Source organism: Bos indicus x Bos taurus, chromosome 21 (genome assembly GCF_003369695.1).
Source record: "Bos indicus x Bos taurus breed Angus x Brahman F1 hybrid chromosome 21, Bos_hybrid_MaternalHap_v2.0, whole genome shotgun sequence".
Lineage (NCBI taxonomy): Eukaryota > Metazoa > Chordata > Mammalia > Artiodactyla > Bovidae > Bos > Bos indicus x Bos taurus.
This window is the reverse complement of record NC_040096.1, coordinates 18,473,758-18,492,771: the sequence shown is the minus strand read 5'-3', so window position 1 is coordinate 18,492,771 and position 19,014 is coordinate 18,473,758.

Below are 19,014 nucleotides of genomic sequence, written 5' to 3'. Positions count from 1 at the left end.
GTCAGCGGCATCTCACTCACATTGCAGTTCTAACAAAACACTTGTCCAACTTCTGGATCATTGCATACTTTTAAAGGGACAAAAGATTTCTCTTTAGGGTCAAACTCTTCCTTCCCCTGCCTTCTTCATCCCTATTCAGCCAAGAATTTTCTATCAGGGTTTGGAACTGCCTTGGGATGGGAGTTCATGTCTACCTTATCGAGTACATTTAAGAAGTTTCTAAAATAATCAGAACCTTCTTTCATGTCACCTAATAATATTCCTTTTCCTGGCTTTTTATACTGTTGTTTGGTTGCTCAGTCATGTCCGACTCTTTGCAAACCCATGGACTGTAAGCTGGCCAAGCTCCTCTGTCCATGGGATTTTCCCAGGCAAGAATACTGGAATGGGTTACCATTTCAGTGGATCTTCCTGACCCAGTGATCAAACTCAAGTCTACTGCATTGGCAGGTGGGTTCTTCACCACTTTTTATAATGATCCTTCAAAGACTGTTCATTCTGGGAATGTCATAATGAACTTTGGCTTGTTCCTTTCTTTTGCATACTGTCTTGCAAACATGAAATTATTTTCTTAGTCTTCTTCTGCAGATCCATTTTTGTCCAGATTTCTTTTTTTTATTATTATTATTCCTTCTTTCCTTTCTTGCAGCACCATCCAAGATGCTGGATTCTAGTTTCTTGGCCAGAACCAGGGATCGAACCAGTGCCCCCTGCAGTGAAAGCCCAGGGTTTTAACCATTGGACCACCAGGAAAGTCCTTCCCAGATGTCTTTCTTGACTCTCACATAAGTTCTGCAAGGTAGGGGGCCTTGTGTGCAGGGTTTTGTTCACTATTTTCCCACAGACTATCTTTAAAAGGCAATAATTAACCTCTCTGAACTTCCATTTCCATTAGTGAACATAATACTTACCTTGTTGTAAGAAACAGAAACAACAAGCCAGGCAAGCATACTGTATGGAACTAGAAAGTGCCATTCAAAGCAGATATTATTGCCGTTGTACAGAACATTCTGGACTTCACAGAAATGTAGAGACTTGTCCAGCATCAGAAGGATAATGAGTGATGGGCCATGAACCTACCTCCAGCATCCCTCCTTCTTTGTTCCGTGTTCTTCCACTCTCATCACCATGTTACCCACTTCCTGCAAGCGAATCTGGGACAGATACACCAAGCACATAAGGATGAGGTTCTGTAGATTTTGTATGTGAAATAACCCTAATCTGGACTCCCTGATTATTGCAAATCTTTACTTCACACTAATTCTACTCACCTGAATGCTCATTAATTGTTAAAAAAATACAAAAAAAATTTTAATGAAAAAAGAAGGAAAGTGAAAGAAAAAAGGAAGAAATAAAGAAAATGTTTGAAGCTATGAAAATCTTATACATGGTGCTCAGTTATGAGGGGCACCCATTGATAAAGTTGCAGAGAACTTAGCTGAAGTTACCCAGAAGTCTGGAAATCTTTTAGCCAACACAATCCGGAAATTCACAGTACCCATGAAGGGGAACACTGTACAAAAGTCCTCAGCAATTCATTTTCCTCCAGGTACAGAGAGTATCCTTTAAAAGGAAAGTATCCATTAAGATTATTCTGAGCCTTGGGCTGGACTTGTGGCTTATTGACAGGCAGCATGAGGGACCCAGAGTTAGGCTGGATTAGTAAATTACAGCTTTGTCATTAGCTACGCAACAAGGGACATCAGTTTCTGCCTCTAGGTGTGATAAGCACGAGCACGTCACCAGATGACTGGGAGAGTCAGATGAGATGATGTCTATAAATCAGCAAACACTGCACCAGGCATATAATAAACATGATCATAACACATTACTGAGTACTTATTAGGTGCTAGACATTGCTTCAAGTGCTTCACAGGATCAACATACTTAATAACCATAATAACCCTATTAGATAGGTTAATATTTTTCCCCTTTCATGATTGAGGAAATAAGAATAAAGAAGATGGGTAAAACTGCCAGCATCACACATCCCAGGAGTGTTGGAGACACGATATGAACCCAAGAAATTTGACTCCTGATCCCTGGTTTTTGGTTTTGTTTTAATTAAGACCTAATGGATACTCAATAAACTATTTCTTTACAGCATGCAATTTGCTTATAAAAAACAAATGTGTGAAGACATCACCACAATTAAAATGTGGAATTTATATCCATCAGTTCCCAATTCCCTTGTGCCCTGCTGACTGCACTCCTTCCCACCCACCCTTTTCTGTCTGTACCCCGTCCCCTTCTTACATCTCCAGGAAACCACCAGTATGCTTCTGACTCTATAAATTCCTTTGCATTTTCTAGAATTTTATGTAAACAGAATCATATAACAGGTACTTTTTTGGCGGGGGGTCTGGCTTCTTTCACTTAGCATAATTATTTTAAGATTTATCTATGTTGTTGTGCATATCAATAGTTAATTCTTTTTGATATTATTATATGGAATAGCCATAGCTGGTTTAGGGCCTCCCTGGTGGCTCAGCAGTAAAGAATCTGCCTGTCAATGCAGGAGATGCAAGAGATGTACGTTCAATCTCTGGGTTGGGAAGGTACCCTAGAGTAGGAAATGGTAACCCACTTCAGTATTCTTGCCGGGGAATCCCATGGACAGAGGAGTCTGGCGGGTGACAGTCCATGGGGTCACAAAAGAGTCGGACAATAACAACTTGTCAACAGTAACAACTTGTTTATCTCTTCACCTGTTGATGGACATTTTGGTGTTTCTAGATTCTGGCTAGTATATATAAACTTGCTATGAATATTAGTAACAACCATCTATATGGATATTAGTTTTCCCTAACTTAATCACAAAACCTCTGTAGTGCCTGCCTCTGTTATTGAGAAAAGCTCAGTAAACCTTAGGAGAACTTAGAAATGGTGGTCTAGCATGAACTTCCTTTCTTGAAATTGCATATTGTCTGGAAAAGAACTCAGTAGCCACATGGTCTTGCCTCTTTCCTAGAGTAACAGCAGAAGAAAAAGAACCCCTTGTATATTCCAACTTCACATGTGGAATTCTTTCTGGGGTAGAGGAAAGATTGAAAAAGAAAAAGAAAAAAAAAGCCACAAATGTGCTGGTTTACTGAAATTTGCTTTACTGGAAAGCAGGACCCAATCTACTTGTCAAAATTTTCAACCTGATGTGTTTTCAGTGCAGTTACTGGTGATGAATGGCTGGGCCTGACCAAGTTACCTGCCAGAAGTTAATGGGAAGGCTCCAGCGACTTGGGCAGGAAATGAGATCCCCGGATGTTCCCAGAGTCAGTGAGACAATTAATCTGATCTACATCCATCGCATTTCAGAGAGCTAAAATTTCATCTGCTGCTCCTAAGCATTCATTTGGGGTGAAACCACATTACTTTAAGTGGAACCCATCCGTCAAGCTGTTTATAAAATACACAGTGACTAACATGGATAGAAAGCCAATAGCAGAGCTCAGAGATCACAGATGACACCCAGGCAGGAGAATGCATTAGACAAGACTGCAGACACGTGGCATGAAGAAACACATCTCTTGGGCCAAAACTCTGCCCCCCAGAGAACACAGGGTCTTGATGAGTGTCTAAGACCCAAATGATAAACTCAAAAGTCCAGATAGCAGGAAGAGACAAGAGGTTGCTTCCCACAGCAGGAAATGAAACATTCTTGATGGAAAGGAAAGAAAATCAGGGATCTCATGGCAGGTTTTTTTTTTCCTAGTTGTCTTCTCTTGTAGGATTTGTAGACACTAATATGATACAGATAAGATGGAAGTGAGGTGGGTAAAGCTGAAATTTATCTGTGGCTACAAAATTCACATTTTATAGAAGGGGCAAGAGAACAGCCTGCAGTCTTTTGCCTGCTGTGTTGAGTCTAGGATACAGCTGAGAAGTTGTGAGGTGACAGCTCTCATTGCATGGGGGGCCAATGGTGATCCTGATATATTATTTCCTATATTTCTGGTTTAGAGACTTTTCAAAATCCAGAGTTATCATGAAGGCTGCTTCCTGTGGCATCAGGAACCTCTATCTATGGTGGTAACCACAAATTTCAAGTCAGTTTGAGGAATAAAATTTGGATAGTTCTCAACAGTAGATGAGTCATTCTTAAATTTCTTGGGTTTCTCTTAATAATTGTCATTGGTGATATTGAAAGAAAAAAAAAAAGCCAAGATTTCAGTAGTTATCTACAGCTATTAATAGTAAATAATCAGTTCAGTTCAGTCTCTCAGTCGTGTCTGACTCTTTGTGACCTCATGAACCACAGCACGCCAGGCATCCCTGTCTGTCACTAACTCCCAGAGTTCACCCAAACCCATGTCCATTGAGTCGGTGATGCCATCCAACTATCTCCTCCTCTGTTGTCCCCTTCTCCTCCTGCCCTCAATCTTTCCCAGTATCAGGGTCTTTCAAATAAGTCAGTTCTTCACATCAGGTGCCAAAGTATTGGAGTTTCAGGTTCAGCATCAGTCCTTCCAATTTCCTTTAGGATGGACTGGTTGGATCTCCTTGCTGTCCAAGGGATTCTCAAGAGTCTTCTCCAACACTACAGCTCAAAAGCATCAATTCTTTGGCACTCAGCTTTCTTGACAGTCCAACTCTCACAACCATAGATGACTACTGGAAAAACCATAGCCTTGACTAGACAGACCTTTATTGGCAAAGTAATGTCTCTGCTTTTTAATATGCTGTCTAACTTGGTCATAACTTCCCTTCCAAGGAGTAAGCATCTTTTAATTTCATGGCTGCAATCACCATCTGCAGTGATTTTGGAGCCCAGAAAAATAAAGTCAGCCACTGTTTCCACTGTTTCCCCATCTATTTCCCATGAAGTGATGGGACTGGATGCCATGATCTTCGTTTTCTGAATGTTAAGCTTTAAGCCAACTTTTTCACTCTCCTCTTTCACTTTCATCAAGAGGCTTTTGAGTTCCTCTTCACTTTCTGCCATAAGGGTGGTGTCATCTGCATATCTGAGGTTATTGAGATTTCTACCGGCAATCCTGATTCCAGCTTGTGCTTCTTTCAGCCCAGCGTTTCTCATGATGTACTCTGCATAGAAGTTAATAAGCAGGCTGATTTGGAACCAGTCTGTTGTTCCATGTCCAGTTCTAACTGTTGCTTCCTGACCTGCATATAGGTTTCTCAAGAGGCAGGTCATGTGGTCTGGTATTCCCATCTCTTTCAGAATTTTCCACAGTTTATTGTGATCCACACAGTCAAAGGCTTTGGCATAGTCGATAAAGCAGAAATAGATGTTTCTCTGGAATTCTCTTCCCTTTTCAATGATCCATACTAGTCATGATTAAAAAATGGGCAGAAGACCTGAATGGAGATTTTGCCAAAGAAGATAGACAAATGACTAATGGGCACATGAAAAGATATCAATATTGCTAATCTTCAGGGAAATGCAAATCAAAACCACAACGAGATATCACCTCACACCTATCAGAATGGCCATTACTAAAAAGACCACAAATAACAGGTGTTGGTGAAGATGTGGAGAAAAGGAAATGCTTGTTTACTGTTGGTGGGAATGAAAATTGGTACAGTCACTATGGAAAACAGTGTGAAGATTCCTCAAAAAAGTAAAAATAGAACCACCATATGATCTAGCAATTACCCTCCTGTTTATGTATCTGAAGAAAATGAAAACACAAATTCAAAAATATAAATGTACCCCAAGGTTTTTAGCAGCATTATTTACAAGAGCCAAGATATGGAAGCAACCTAAGTGCCCATCAATAGATGAATGGATAAAGAAGATGTCACATGTGCATACAATGGAATACTGCTGCTAAGTCGCTTCAGTCATGTCCGACTCTGTGTGATCCCATAGACGGCAACCCACCAGGCTCCCCCGTCCCTGGGATTCTCCAGGCAAGAACACTGGAGTGGGTTGCCATTTCCTTCTCCAATTCATGAAAGTGAAAAGTGAAAGTGAAGTCACTCAGTCGTGTCCGACTCTTAGTGACCCCATGGACTACAGCCTACCAGGTTCCTCCATCCATGGGATTTTTCCAGGCAACAGTGCTGGAGTGGGGTGCTATTGCCTTCTCCGCAATGGAATACTACTCAGCCATAAAGAAGAATAAAAGTCTGCCATTTCCAATAAATACATGGACCTAAAAGATTTAATGCTCAGTGAAATAAGTCAGATAAAGAAAGACAAATGCTCCATGTTATCATTTATATGTGGAGTCTAAAAAAATAAGCAAATAGATTTAATAAAACAGAAAGTAGTGTTTACCAGTCAGGAGAGGGAAGTCAAGAAAGGGGTATGAGACTAAGAAGTACAAATTACTGTGTTTAAAACAGATAGGCAATAATAATACATTGTATAGCATAGAGAAATATAGTTATTATTTCTCAATAACTTTAAATGGAATATCAGTACATAAAGAGTCTGCCTGCAATGCAGGAGACCCATGTTTGATCCCTGGGTCAGGAAGATCCCCTGGGGAAGGAATTGGCAAACCACTCCACTATTCTCACCTGGAGAATTCTAGACAGAGGAGCCTGGTGGGCTACAGTCCATGGGATTGCAAGAGTTGGACATGATTTAGCTATTAAACCACAAACCACCACACCAGAAACAAATATAATATTGTAAATCTTATTCTCCAAGCAAGAGTACTGGAATGGGTAGCCTTTCCCTTCTCCAGGGGATCTTCCCAAGCTGAGGATCTTCCCAACCCAGGTCTCCCACATTGGAGGCAGATTCTTCACCAGCTGAGCCACCAGGGAAGCCCTGTAAATCAGCTATACTTCAATAAAAAAGAGAAATTAAGTAACCTGTCCTAAAAGTGACTAAAACGCAAAGAAAAGATTCAGATCCAGACAACTGGATGCAAAAAATCTAGGTTCTTAACCCCTACTTTTTGCTATGTTCTTTAAATTTCACTGCAACCTTGCTGCTGCTGCTAAGTCACTTCAGTCGTGTCTGACTCTGTGCGACCCCATAGATGGCAGCCCACCAGGCTCCCCTGTCCCTGGGATTCTCCAGGCAAGAACACTGGAGTGGGTTGCCATTTCCTTCTCCAATGCATGAAAGTGAAAAGTGAAAGGGAAGTCACTCAGTTGTGTCCGACTCTTAGCAACCCCATGGACTGCAACCTACCAGGCTCCTCCGTCCATGGGGTTTTCCAAGCAAGAGTATTGGAGTGGGGTGCCATTGCCTTCTTACAAGGGAGCTATTTCTTCCATTTTATGTACAATGAAACAGATTGTGAGAGGCCTAGTAACTTTTTAAAATCACACAGTTAGTGAATAATAGAGACTAGGAGTGGAACCCAGAATGCTTCGTTTCAAAATTCACTTTCTTTCTATTCTGCAGAATATAAATTTAAATTGTTGTTGTTCAGTCACTGAATCATGTCTGACTCTGTGACCCCATGGATTGCAGCATGCCAGGCTTCCCTGTCCTTCACAATTTCCCGGAGTTTGCTTAAATTCATGTCCATTGAGTTGGTGATGCCATCCAACAATCTCTTTCGCTGCTGCCCCTTCTCCTCCTGTCTTCAATCTTTCCCAGCATCAGGGTCTTTTCTAATGAGTTGGCTCTTTGCATCAGGTGGCCAAAGTATTGGAACTTCAGCTGCAGCATCAGTCCTTCCAATGAACATTCAGGGTTGATTTCCTTATGATTGACTGGTTTGATCTCCTTGCAGTCCCAGGGATTCTCAAGAGTCTTCTCCAGCACCACAGTTTGAAAGCATAAATTCTTTGGTGCTCAGCTTTTTTTATGATCCAATTCTCACATCTGTACATGACTACTGGAAAAACCATAGCTTTGTCTAGACGGGTCTTTGTCAACAAAGTGATGTCTCCGCTTTTTAATAGGCTATCTAGGTTTGTCATAGCTTTCCTTCCAAGGAACAACCATCTTTTAATTTCATGGCTACAGTCACCATCTGCAGTGATTTTGGAGCCCAAGAAAATAAAATCTGTTACTGTTTCCATTGTTTCCCCATCTATTTGCCATGAAGTGATGGGACTGGATGCCATGATCTTAGTTTTTTGAACGCTGAGATGTAAGCCAGCTTTTTCACTCTCCTCTTGCACCTTCATTGAGAGGCTCTTTAGTTCCTTTCTGCTTTCTGCCATAAGGGTGGCATCATCTGCATATCTGAGGTTATTGTTATTTCTCCTGGAAATCTTGACTCCAGCTTGAGCTTCATCCAGCCTGGCATTTCACATGATGTACTCTGCATGTAAGTTAAATAAGCAGGGTTACAGTATGCAGCCTTGATGTTTAATTACAAAAAATTACAATGCTAATTCAGAAAAGAGGGGTAGAAAAGTAAGCAGACTTTTAGGCAAGAACCCAGTGGCAGAGCTATCAGTGGATATCAGTACCAACCATCTATATTATACATAGCATGACAGAGCTGGGATGGGCCAGAGGCAGGTGCTGGTGAGATGGATGAGCTGGGAATGGTGAGAAATAGGGGAAGGTTTTGCACACAGATGTGGATTGTATTTCATTTGCCATAAACATAGCCTTTCTTGAATTCTGAATTCAATTGTAGATTTTGCAAAAAGAAAAAAAAAAATCCCAAAACAAATCTCTTGTTATCTAAGCCTTTGCCTTGAGTCTCTCCACACTCAGAAAAAGAGAAATAGAGCAGTTCAGTTCCTGTTGGTACATTACCATGGAGACGGCTTCCACAGTATCTTCAGCCCTGACTCACCCCTGCAGGGGTCTCCAAACTTAATTATTTATTAATAGGCTTTTTACCAGGGCAGTCTCCAGGGGTGGAACATCTTGCTTTCAAGGCTGAGACTGTGAAGAGAAACAGAGGCAGAAAATACTATGCAATTACAGAGAATTAATTAGAGCCTCTGTAAATGTACCGACAAACATGCCTTGGGACAGCCTGCAGTGGGATTTGAGGGTACTCAGGTGTCTGGGAGAGAACAGGAAAGTGGACAGTTGGTCTCCAATAATCATTTCTCCTGTGACACTGCAAGAGTCTTCCACGCTGTTCCTTCCCTGAACTAATTTTTCAAGATGGATTAGTAAGCTTCACATTCAGAGAAACAATTCAGGAATTCACCCTAATATGTATATTTTGTGTGTGTGTGTATATATAATACACATCAATGTACCCATCATTGGACACCCTTCTAAGCATACCACAATAGCCTTAGCTATACTAATTAACTAATTAGTTAATTAATGGGGATTACTTAGAAATGGTAGTGATAGAGTTAGGTCTTACAGGGAAATGTGATTCCTAGGTTACCAATTTACATGATTGCACATGATTTTTTTTTTTTTCTATATGTTTAAACCTAATGAATGGAAATAGAGTGGGAAAAGCACAAAGGTATTTGATTAATTTGTTAATTAACTTATTAACTCATCCATTCATTTATCCATTCAATACAGATCTCTTTATTCACTTAACTATATTTACTGAGAATTAGATACTGGTTTGAATATCACACAGTACTTGACCCAACAGACATGAGACATGTACTTAGGTCACTAAATTCATGGTAAAAGGTTATTAGTTACCTTAAAATATACATTGGTGAAACACTGTGATAAATGGCATAATGAATGAGGTCACACTGAAATCACAGAGTGATTAGTGATACTTTGTGTCTGATAATGAATTAGTTGCATGCTGATAGCCCTTTCAACTCTGAAGAAGATCTGAATCTCTGAGGAGGAGTCAACTAATTTCCATGTTATTTTGTGCAACTAATGCACAAAATCTTACTTTAGTCCCACTGTTGAGTTTCCTTTTATTGAGGGCTATGTGGCATACCTATAGGCTGTAAGTAAATCATCAGAGATCTAACAGAAAATTCATTCTGTCCTTTAACAGACTGAAGTTTATACCTCCAATCCTTTCAAGTTAGGTATAATTACTTGGCACTCCAGTTTCTGATGTATTAATAGTTGAGTCTAGGTTGTAAAAAGGTACATACAGAACACTCTGTAGCACCTTAGAGCTAGAAAGAACCTGTAGGTCATAAAACCAATAAAAGCTACTGTGTCTTAGCTGTTTATTAGATGTTAGACTCTTTACTTAATATATTAGCTCCTACTGTTAAAACCTACAAGGCAAGTAAGATTAGTTTCACTGATGAGGAATTTAAGCCTGGAAATAATGATGAACAGGTTCAGTATTCCAGAGCTGGTTAGAATGGCTGGAAAGAAACCCAGTTGTGTCTAACCCCAAAGCCAGAAAATATTTGACTGGACTCTGCGATCCATTCTGGGCTCAATTCCCTCATTATTTAGATAGGAAAATTAAGACCCAGACATTTGAGAAAGCCCATATTCATTCTTGATCAAAAGATCTTAACAATCCAGGAAGAATTTGATCGAGAACATTATCTAAAACCAATTGCCAACATCATAATTAGCAGTAAGCCTTTAAAATAATTCTCATTGAAGTCAAGAACACTTCGGGATTCATGCAATCAATACTATTATTTAACATTGATTTGAGATTTTAGTGATGAAAATGAGAAAGGGAAACTAGAGTTATAAGAAACAGTGAAAAGAAGGAAAAGTTCATAATTGATCTCTTGATAAAACCAAATGGAACAACTGAAAATTCTAATAAAGCAAATGCTAGAGTTTAGAATATTGGCTGGTTTCAAACTACATATTCAAAAGCAAAAGCTACGGAAATGCAAGGGACCCAGAATAACTAAAATGATTTTTTAAAAAAGAAGAACAAATTTAGAGCTCTCACACCTCCCAACTTCACAATTTGTTACACAGCTTTAGTAAATAAGACAAAGTGATACCGGCCCAAAGATAGACATGTAGATCAAAAGAACAGAACTGAGAGTCTGGAACCAGCTCTCATCTTTATCATCAAATGACTTTTGACAACGGTGCCAAGACAATTTCTTGGGGGAAAGAATAGTCTTTCCAGCCAATGGTGCTAAGATAACTGGATATTCAGATGCAAAGGAATAAAGTTGGATCCCTTCCTTATATACCACACACAATAATTAACTCAAATTGAATCACAGACCTACAAGAGCCCAAACTATAAAACCCTTAGAGGAAATAATAGAAATAAAGCTCTTTGATCTTGAATTAGGCAAACCTTTCTTATATTTGACATGAGAGCACATGGGACAAAAATCTAGATGGACTTCCCTGGTGCCCCGTAGTTAAGACTCAGGGGCACAGGTTCTATATCTGGTCAGGGAAGCAAGATCCCACACTCCACATGGTGCAGCCAAAAAAATAAAAAGAAGAGAAAAAATTACCTATTTTTTTTTTAAAGAAGAAAAAAAATTACCTTTTTTTTTTTTTTTAAAGAAATAGATATATTGGACTTCATAAAAATTAAAAGGGCTTCCCTGGTGGCTCAGTGATAAAGAACTTGCCTGCCAATGCAGGAGACACGAGTTTGATCCCTGGGTCAGGAAAATCCCTTGGAGACGGAAATTACAACCCATTCCAATATTCTTGCCTGGGAAATCCCATGAAGAGAAGAGCCTAGAAGGCTACAGGCCAAAGGGTCACAAGAGAGTGGGACACAACTTAGAAAGTTAAAAGTCATCCCATAGAATGAGAGAAAATATTTGCAAATTAATATCTAAAAAGATACTGGTATCCAGAATACACAATGAACTCTTACAGCCCAATAATAAAAAATGAAAATAAAAGCGTACTGGAATTTGACTAGACATTTCTTTTAAGTAGATAAAGAAGAGGCCAAAAGGCATGTGGAAAGATATATAATTAACCATTAAGGAAATGCATATCAAAACCAAAATGTGATACCATTTCAACACCATAAGTTGACTATAATCAAAAAGTGAGATGATAATTTATATCCAGGAGTGACACTGTAACCCTTGTACATTGCTGATAGAAATGTAGAACAGTGCAGCTACTTTGTTGGAGAGTTTGGTGATTTCTCTAAATGACAAATATAGAGTCACCTTACATGACTCAGCAATTCCACTTGTAGGTATGGACTCAAGAGAACTGAGAACATGCCTAAAAAAACTTGAACATGAATGTTTCTGGCAATGTTATTCATAACAATCAAAACCTGAAAACTCTCCAAAAAAGTCATTAGCTGATGGACGGATAAATCAGTATGGTGTATCTATACAATAGAATATTATTTTTCAATAAAGTGGAGTAAAATACTGATATGTACTACAATACGGGTAGACCTTGAAAGTCTTCCTCTAAGTGAGAGAAGCCAGTCACAAAAGACCACACATGATATGAATCCATTTATATGAGATGTTTAGAATAGGCAGATCTGTAGAAACAGAAAGTAGGTAACTGGTTTCCAGTAGAGCTATGGGGAGTGACTGCCAGCAGGCACTTTTCTTTTTAGGGGGATGGAAATGTTCCACACTTAGGTCATAGTTATGGTTTTGCAATTTTATAAATGCATTAAAGGCTTTGAATTGTTCAGTTTATATGGAAGACTATTGAATATGAATTATGCTCAGTAAGATGTCTTTAACAAAGCAACAGATTTTGTGAGTGTGTGTATATATATATGCAATTATGTGAAAAGCATAACAAAAATCTCTCATTAAAAGCAGTACACAATGAAAATGCTCAGTTATACAAAATGAAATACATGTCTACTTATTCATTCTTTCTTTTATCAAATATTTATTAAGCAGCTGTACTATGCCTAAAATGGATCTATGACCTTGATATGCATCAGTGAACAAAATAAAGAACCCTACTTTACATGTAGAAGGCCACAAAACTCCACAAAAGAAAGTTGTAAACAGGCCTCTTCTCCCTAAAATATTGATGTATTGACAGTTTCAATACAATTTTTGAAACCTGCCAAAATGTTTAAAATATTTTTTCAGTCAAAACCATCCCCATGTCTAAAAAAAACACAAAATACTAACACATACATATAGTTCCTTCAGTTCAGTTCAGTTGCTCAGTTGTGTCTGACTCTTTGCAACCCCATGGACTGCAGCACATAGGCCTCCCTGTCCATCACCAACTCCCAGAGCTTGCTCAAATTCATGTCCATCAAGTCGGTGATGCCATCCAACCATCTCATTCTCTGTCATCCCCTTCTCCTCCTGCCTTCAAGTTTGCCCAGCATCAAGGTCTTTTCAAATGAGTTAATTCTTCGCATGAGGTGGGCAAAGTATTGAAGTTTCAGCTTCAGCATCAGTCCTTCCAATGAATATTCAGGACTGATTTTCTTTAGGATTGACTGGTGGATCTCCTTGCAGTCCAAGGGAGTCTCAAGAGTCTTCTCCAACATCACAGCTCAAAAGTATTAATTATTTGGCACTCAGCTTTCTTTATAGTCCAACTCTCACATCCATACATGACTACTGGAAAAAACATAGCTTTCACTAGATGGACCTTTGCTGGCAAAGTAATGTCTTTGTTTTTTAATATGCTCTCTGGGTTGGTCATAGCTTTTCTTCCAAGGAGCAAGCGTCTTTTAATTTCATGGCTGCAGTCACCATCTGCAGTTCCTTAATAGGATGAAATATATTTATCCCAGCCCTCAAGCCTACATTACTTTTAATGGAGAAAAATACTATTAACATTGGGTAAAAGAGAAAAGGGCAGATTACCACCTTTATGATTCACTGTGTATTAGATGTATTAACAATAGAATTAGAAATGAAATACAACTAGAGCCTTAACAAATGAAAAGGAAGAAGTAATATTCTATTTATTTGGTGAAAAAAATGATTATCAGAAAAGCTTAAAATTATCCAAATAAGTCCTATTTTCAAAAATAAGCAAATTCAAATAGATTTTCAGCTTGGATATCTACACAGAAAAGCTAAAAACGTCAGACATACAAACAAAGCTATCTGTGAGGTATATTAAAAGAGAAGACTTTATAGCAATAAAAGAAAAAACAAGAAAAATGTGCAAAATTATATGAGGAAAATTATGAAACACTCCTGAAAGAGAAAGAATGTAATTTCAATAAATGGAAAGATATACCATGTTCTTGGAAGGAATATTCAACATCATTAAAATACAATATCTCTGGACTTCCCTGGTGGCACAGTGGATAAGAGTCAGCTTTCCAATTCAGGGGACCTGAAGATGTCCCTGGTCCCTGGTCCAGGTTCATCTCTGGTCCGAGAAGATGCCACAGGCCACAGAGCAACTAACCCTGTACACCACAACCATCCAGAGCCCACACACCGCAGCTACTGGGCCTGCGTGCTGCCATTACTGCAGTCTGCGGGCGCCTAGAACCTGTGTGCCGCAGAAGCCCCTGCGGTGGGAAGCCTGGCCACCACAGCAGAGTAGCCCCTGCTCACTGTGACTAGAGAAAGCCTTCCCAAAGCAACAGAGACCCAGTGCAGCCAAAAAGAAAAGAAAAAGTAATGTCCGTGAGTTGATATACAAATACAATTGGACTTCATTTTTTTTTATTATTTTTTTTTCTGGAGCCAGACAAGTTAATTATAAAGCTAATTTGCAAGAACAAAAAGCAAAACTAGCAGAAGACTCCATAATTAAAACATTGTGAACAGGACCAGAAAGAAAATCACTTTCATATGAAAATTTAATATACAATAGCATAGCATCTCATAGCAGTGAGGAAAGATAAACTTCTTGATGAAAGGAAATTGGATATATGGATACCAAATTAAAAATAAAACATTGGCTCATTCTTCATACCACATGCGAAAGGGAAATTCAAAATAAATCAGATTTAAATGTGAAAAATAAAACTTTATACATGCTGAATGAAAATATGAATTAATTATATAATAATCTGGAAATAGAGATAATTTATCTAATAATTCAAAAATCCAGAATCATAGGGGAAAGCTATCTATTTACATTAATGTTTTATATATTTTATCATATATTTTTACATTAGAATCAATTAAAATTAATATAAAAATATTGTACAAAATATGATTTTGTAAGTATGAAAGCGACTTGCCACATATTTATAAATCACAGCAAAAAGTTAGTAGTCTTAATAATAAAACAACTTCTAAGAAATAATACAGGACAAGAAAAACAGCCCTATACACAAACGGGCAAGATACATAAAGACACCAGTACACAGAAACTAAAAAGCAAATGGTATTTAAAAACGAAAAGGTGTTCAACCTCATTTATAGTAAGAAATAAAAAAATTAAAAACTATACTGAAGTACCATTACCCACCTTTCATATTGGCAGAATTCAAAAGTTTGACAAAATGTAGCACTGTTGAGCCAGCAAAGACACACTCTCAAAGGCTACCAGTGGAAAGGTAAAGTTGCACACCCAATTTAGTAATAGCTAGCAGAAGTATAGATGCACGCACTCTTTGACCCAGCAGTCTCTGTTCTAGACATTTATGACAATGATGCCGTCCAAAAATATGAAGACATATTCACAAAGGTCTTCATTACAGTAATTTGTCATAGTAAAAGACTGACCCATTTGGCCCATCAATAGGGGACTAGTTAAATAAACTGTGAATGTACAATGAACTGCTACACAATTAACATTTGCATTTATATGCTACTTTATCTGACCTCTGGGATAAATTTGCTATTTTAAAAATAGCAAGAGAAAATTTTGCATCATATATAAACTACCATCTAACCAAGAGATGGGTACAGATCTATGAATAGATAGACAGCTAAACTTTTGTATTTAAAAATGGAAGGAAACCATATTCTGCAAAATTCTATAGGGGGAGGCAGAGTCGGACATGACTGAGCGACTTCTGTGTGTGTATAGGGGGAAGCAGAAATGGGTAGAAGTTAGAGTTTTCTAATACATTTTGAGTGATAGAAGTTAGATTTTTCTAATACATTTTGTTTTGTTGATTTGATCTTAACACCATATAAATGCATATAATTTTTGGAATAAAATTACATTAAAATTCATAAATGGAATTGCTAACTATTAAATGTAAACACATACATATTTGAATTGAGTGGTTGGAATAACAATATGGAGATAAGATTTTTCAAATGACTTTAAAACATAGTAATTTATGCTATCTCCACCTTTAGGATTATATGCTAAAAGTGGAGAAGGCAATGGCACCCCACTCCAGTGTTCTTGCCTGGAGAATCCCAAGGGTAGGGGAGCCTGGCAGGCTGCTGTCTATAGGGTCGCACAGAGTGGGACACGACTGAAGCGACTCAGCAGCAGCAGCAGCATGCTAAAGGTAAAATAACTAAAACACCCAACATACACAAATTATGTTATCAGTTGTGAGTGTGTGTTTATGTATTGAGTAAATGACTATGCTAATAAAGATTTCTAGCATCAAGGAAGAAATCAAATCAGTTCAGTTCAGTTCAGTTCAGTCGCTCAGTCATGTCCAACTCTTTTCGACCCCATGAATCACAGCACGCCAGGCCTCCCTGTCCATCACCAACTCCCGGAGTTCACCCAAACTCATGTGCATTGAGTCCGTGATGCCATCCAGCCATCTCATCCTCTGTTGTCCCCTTCTCCTCCTGCCCCCAATCCCTCCCATTATCAGTCTTTTCCAATGAGTCAACTCTTTGCATGAGGTGCCCAAAGTACTGGAGTTTCAGCTTTAGCATCATTCCTTCCAAAGAAATCCCAGGGCTGATCTCCTTCAGAACGGACTGGTTGGATCTCCTTGCAGTCCAAGGGACTCTCAAGAGTCTTCTCCAACACCACAGTTCAAAAGCATCAATTCTTCGGCGCTCAGCTATTTTCACAGTTCAACTCTTACATCCATACATGACCACTGGAAAAGCCATATACCAAAGACAATAATCCTTCATTGGAATGTAAGTATATCATGAAGCCATAATATGTTTTCTTCGTTCAATGAAAAACAGCTAGAAACAACGACAAAGCAATAACAATGAGCAATTCTAATACCCCGATCTTGAACTACTTAATAACAAATTTAACCAGAGATCCTCGAGGACATGGTTGATTCCTGATGGGGTAAGAAATGTGGAAAATTAATCAGATCATAGAAAGTATGGAAGTTACTTAAGATTATTAATGTTCAACACAAAATGATCCATGGTAAAACAGAGATTTCCACTGTCTGAAAGGGAATAATTAGGGCACAACAATATGTTTAAATCCATCACATAATGACACAGAAAAACACAAACAAACAAAAATACTCCCACTAATTACCTTTGAAGTGCTAGGAAGCAACACATTATTTGAAAACTGGTCCCCCCCCTCCAAAAAAAAAGAGAGAGAAAAAATAAAGCAGGAAAAGATGTACCTACATAGCAGAGCATGTGATCATTAGGGTAAATTTGTTTAAAGAATTGAGAAACAGTAGTCACACTCTACAATAATAACACATTACTGAACTAAAACATTTAAGCCATGTGATATTACTGTAATAATAAAAATAACAACATGCACAGTGACCATAAATACTGACAAGACAATGAAATAAAATGCACCTCCAAGTCTGACTATTTCTCATATGACAAAGATGTCATTATAAATCATTGACAAAATGCTAGATTATTTAATAAGTAGCACAGAAGTAATTGCTAACAATCTGAAGATTTAACTTTTTTACCTTACACTATAACTCAAGAAAAACTCCAGATGGAATAAAGATAATACAGCATGTGAAGAAAGAGAAAAGGAAGGCAAAGAGGGAAAAGAAGAAAGTGTAGAGTTAGGCAAAGAGATGAGTGTCAGCAATGAGAAATTATCTGATTTAGAGGGTATTAGGCAATGGCACCCCACTCTAGTACTCTTGCCTGGAAAATCCCATGGACGGAGGAGCCTGGTAGGCTGCAGTCCATGGGGTCGAGAAGAGTCAGACACGACTGATCGACTTCACTTTTACTTTTCACTTTCATGCATTGGAGAAGGAAATGGCAACCCACTCCAGTGTTCTTGCCTGGAGAATCCCAGGGGCGGCAGAGCCTGGTGGGCTGCCGTCTATGGGGTCGCACAGAGTCGGACATGACTGAAGTGACTTAGCAGGAGGCTTTTTAATAATAAAGAGAGTCCCTTGGACTGCAAGGAGATTCAACCAGTCCATTCTGAAGGAGATCAGCCCTGGGATTTCTTTGGAAGGAAAGATGCTAAAGCTGAAACTCCAGGACTTTGGCCACCTCATGCGAAGAGTTGACTCATTGGAAAAGACTCTGATGCTGGGAGGGAGTGGGGGCAAGAGGAGAAGGGGACAACAGAGGATGAGATGGCTGGATGGCATCACTGACTCGATGGACGTGAGTCTGAGTGAACTCCGGGAGTTGGTGATGGACAGGGAGGCCTGGCGTGCTGTGATTCATGGGGTTGCAAAGAGTCGAACACGACTGAGCGACTGATCTGATCTAATCTGAGGCTTTTTAAGGCAAAAGCCTCAAAAACAATATGGAAAATATAATAATGAACAAAGTAGGCTCTAGCTGCTGCTGTTGCTAAGTCGCTTCAGTCGTGTCCAACTCTGTGTGACCCCATAGACGGCAGCCCACCAGGCTCCCCCGTCCCTGGGATTCTCCAGGCAAGAACACTGGAGTCAGTTGCCATTTCCTTCTCCAGTGCATGAAAGTGAAAGTGAAGTCGCTCAGTCATGTCCAACTCTTAGCGACGCCATGGACTACAGCCTACCAGGCTCCTCCGTCCATGGGATTTTCCAGGCAAGATTACTGGAATGGGGTGCCATTGCCTTCTCTGTAGGCTCTGGAGTGGAGCTTTAATAATAGCTCTGCTTCTTACTAGTTGGTGTGTGATCTTCAGCAATACAGTGAGCCTATTTGTGCCTCAGTTTCCTCATCTGAAAATATGAATAATTATTGTTTACACTTTAAAGATGGCTTAAATAAAATAGCATGCATGTGTACCAAGTCACTTTAGTCATGTCCAACTCTGTGCAGTCCTGTGGACTGTAGCCCACCATGCTCCTCTGTCCATGGGATTCTCCAGGAAAGAATACTGGAGTGGGTTGCCATGCCCTCCTTCAAGGGATCTTTCTGGCCCAGGGATAAAACACCACGACTCTTAAGTCTCTTGCATTGGTAGGTGGGTTCTTTACCAGTACCACCACCTGGGAAGCCCAAAATAAAATAGCAATATTAATAATA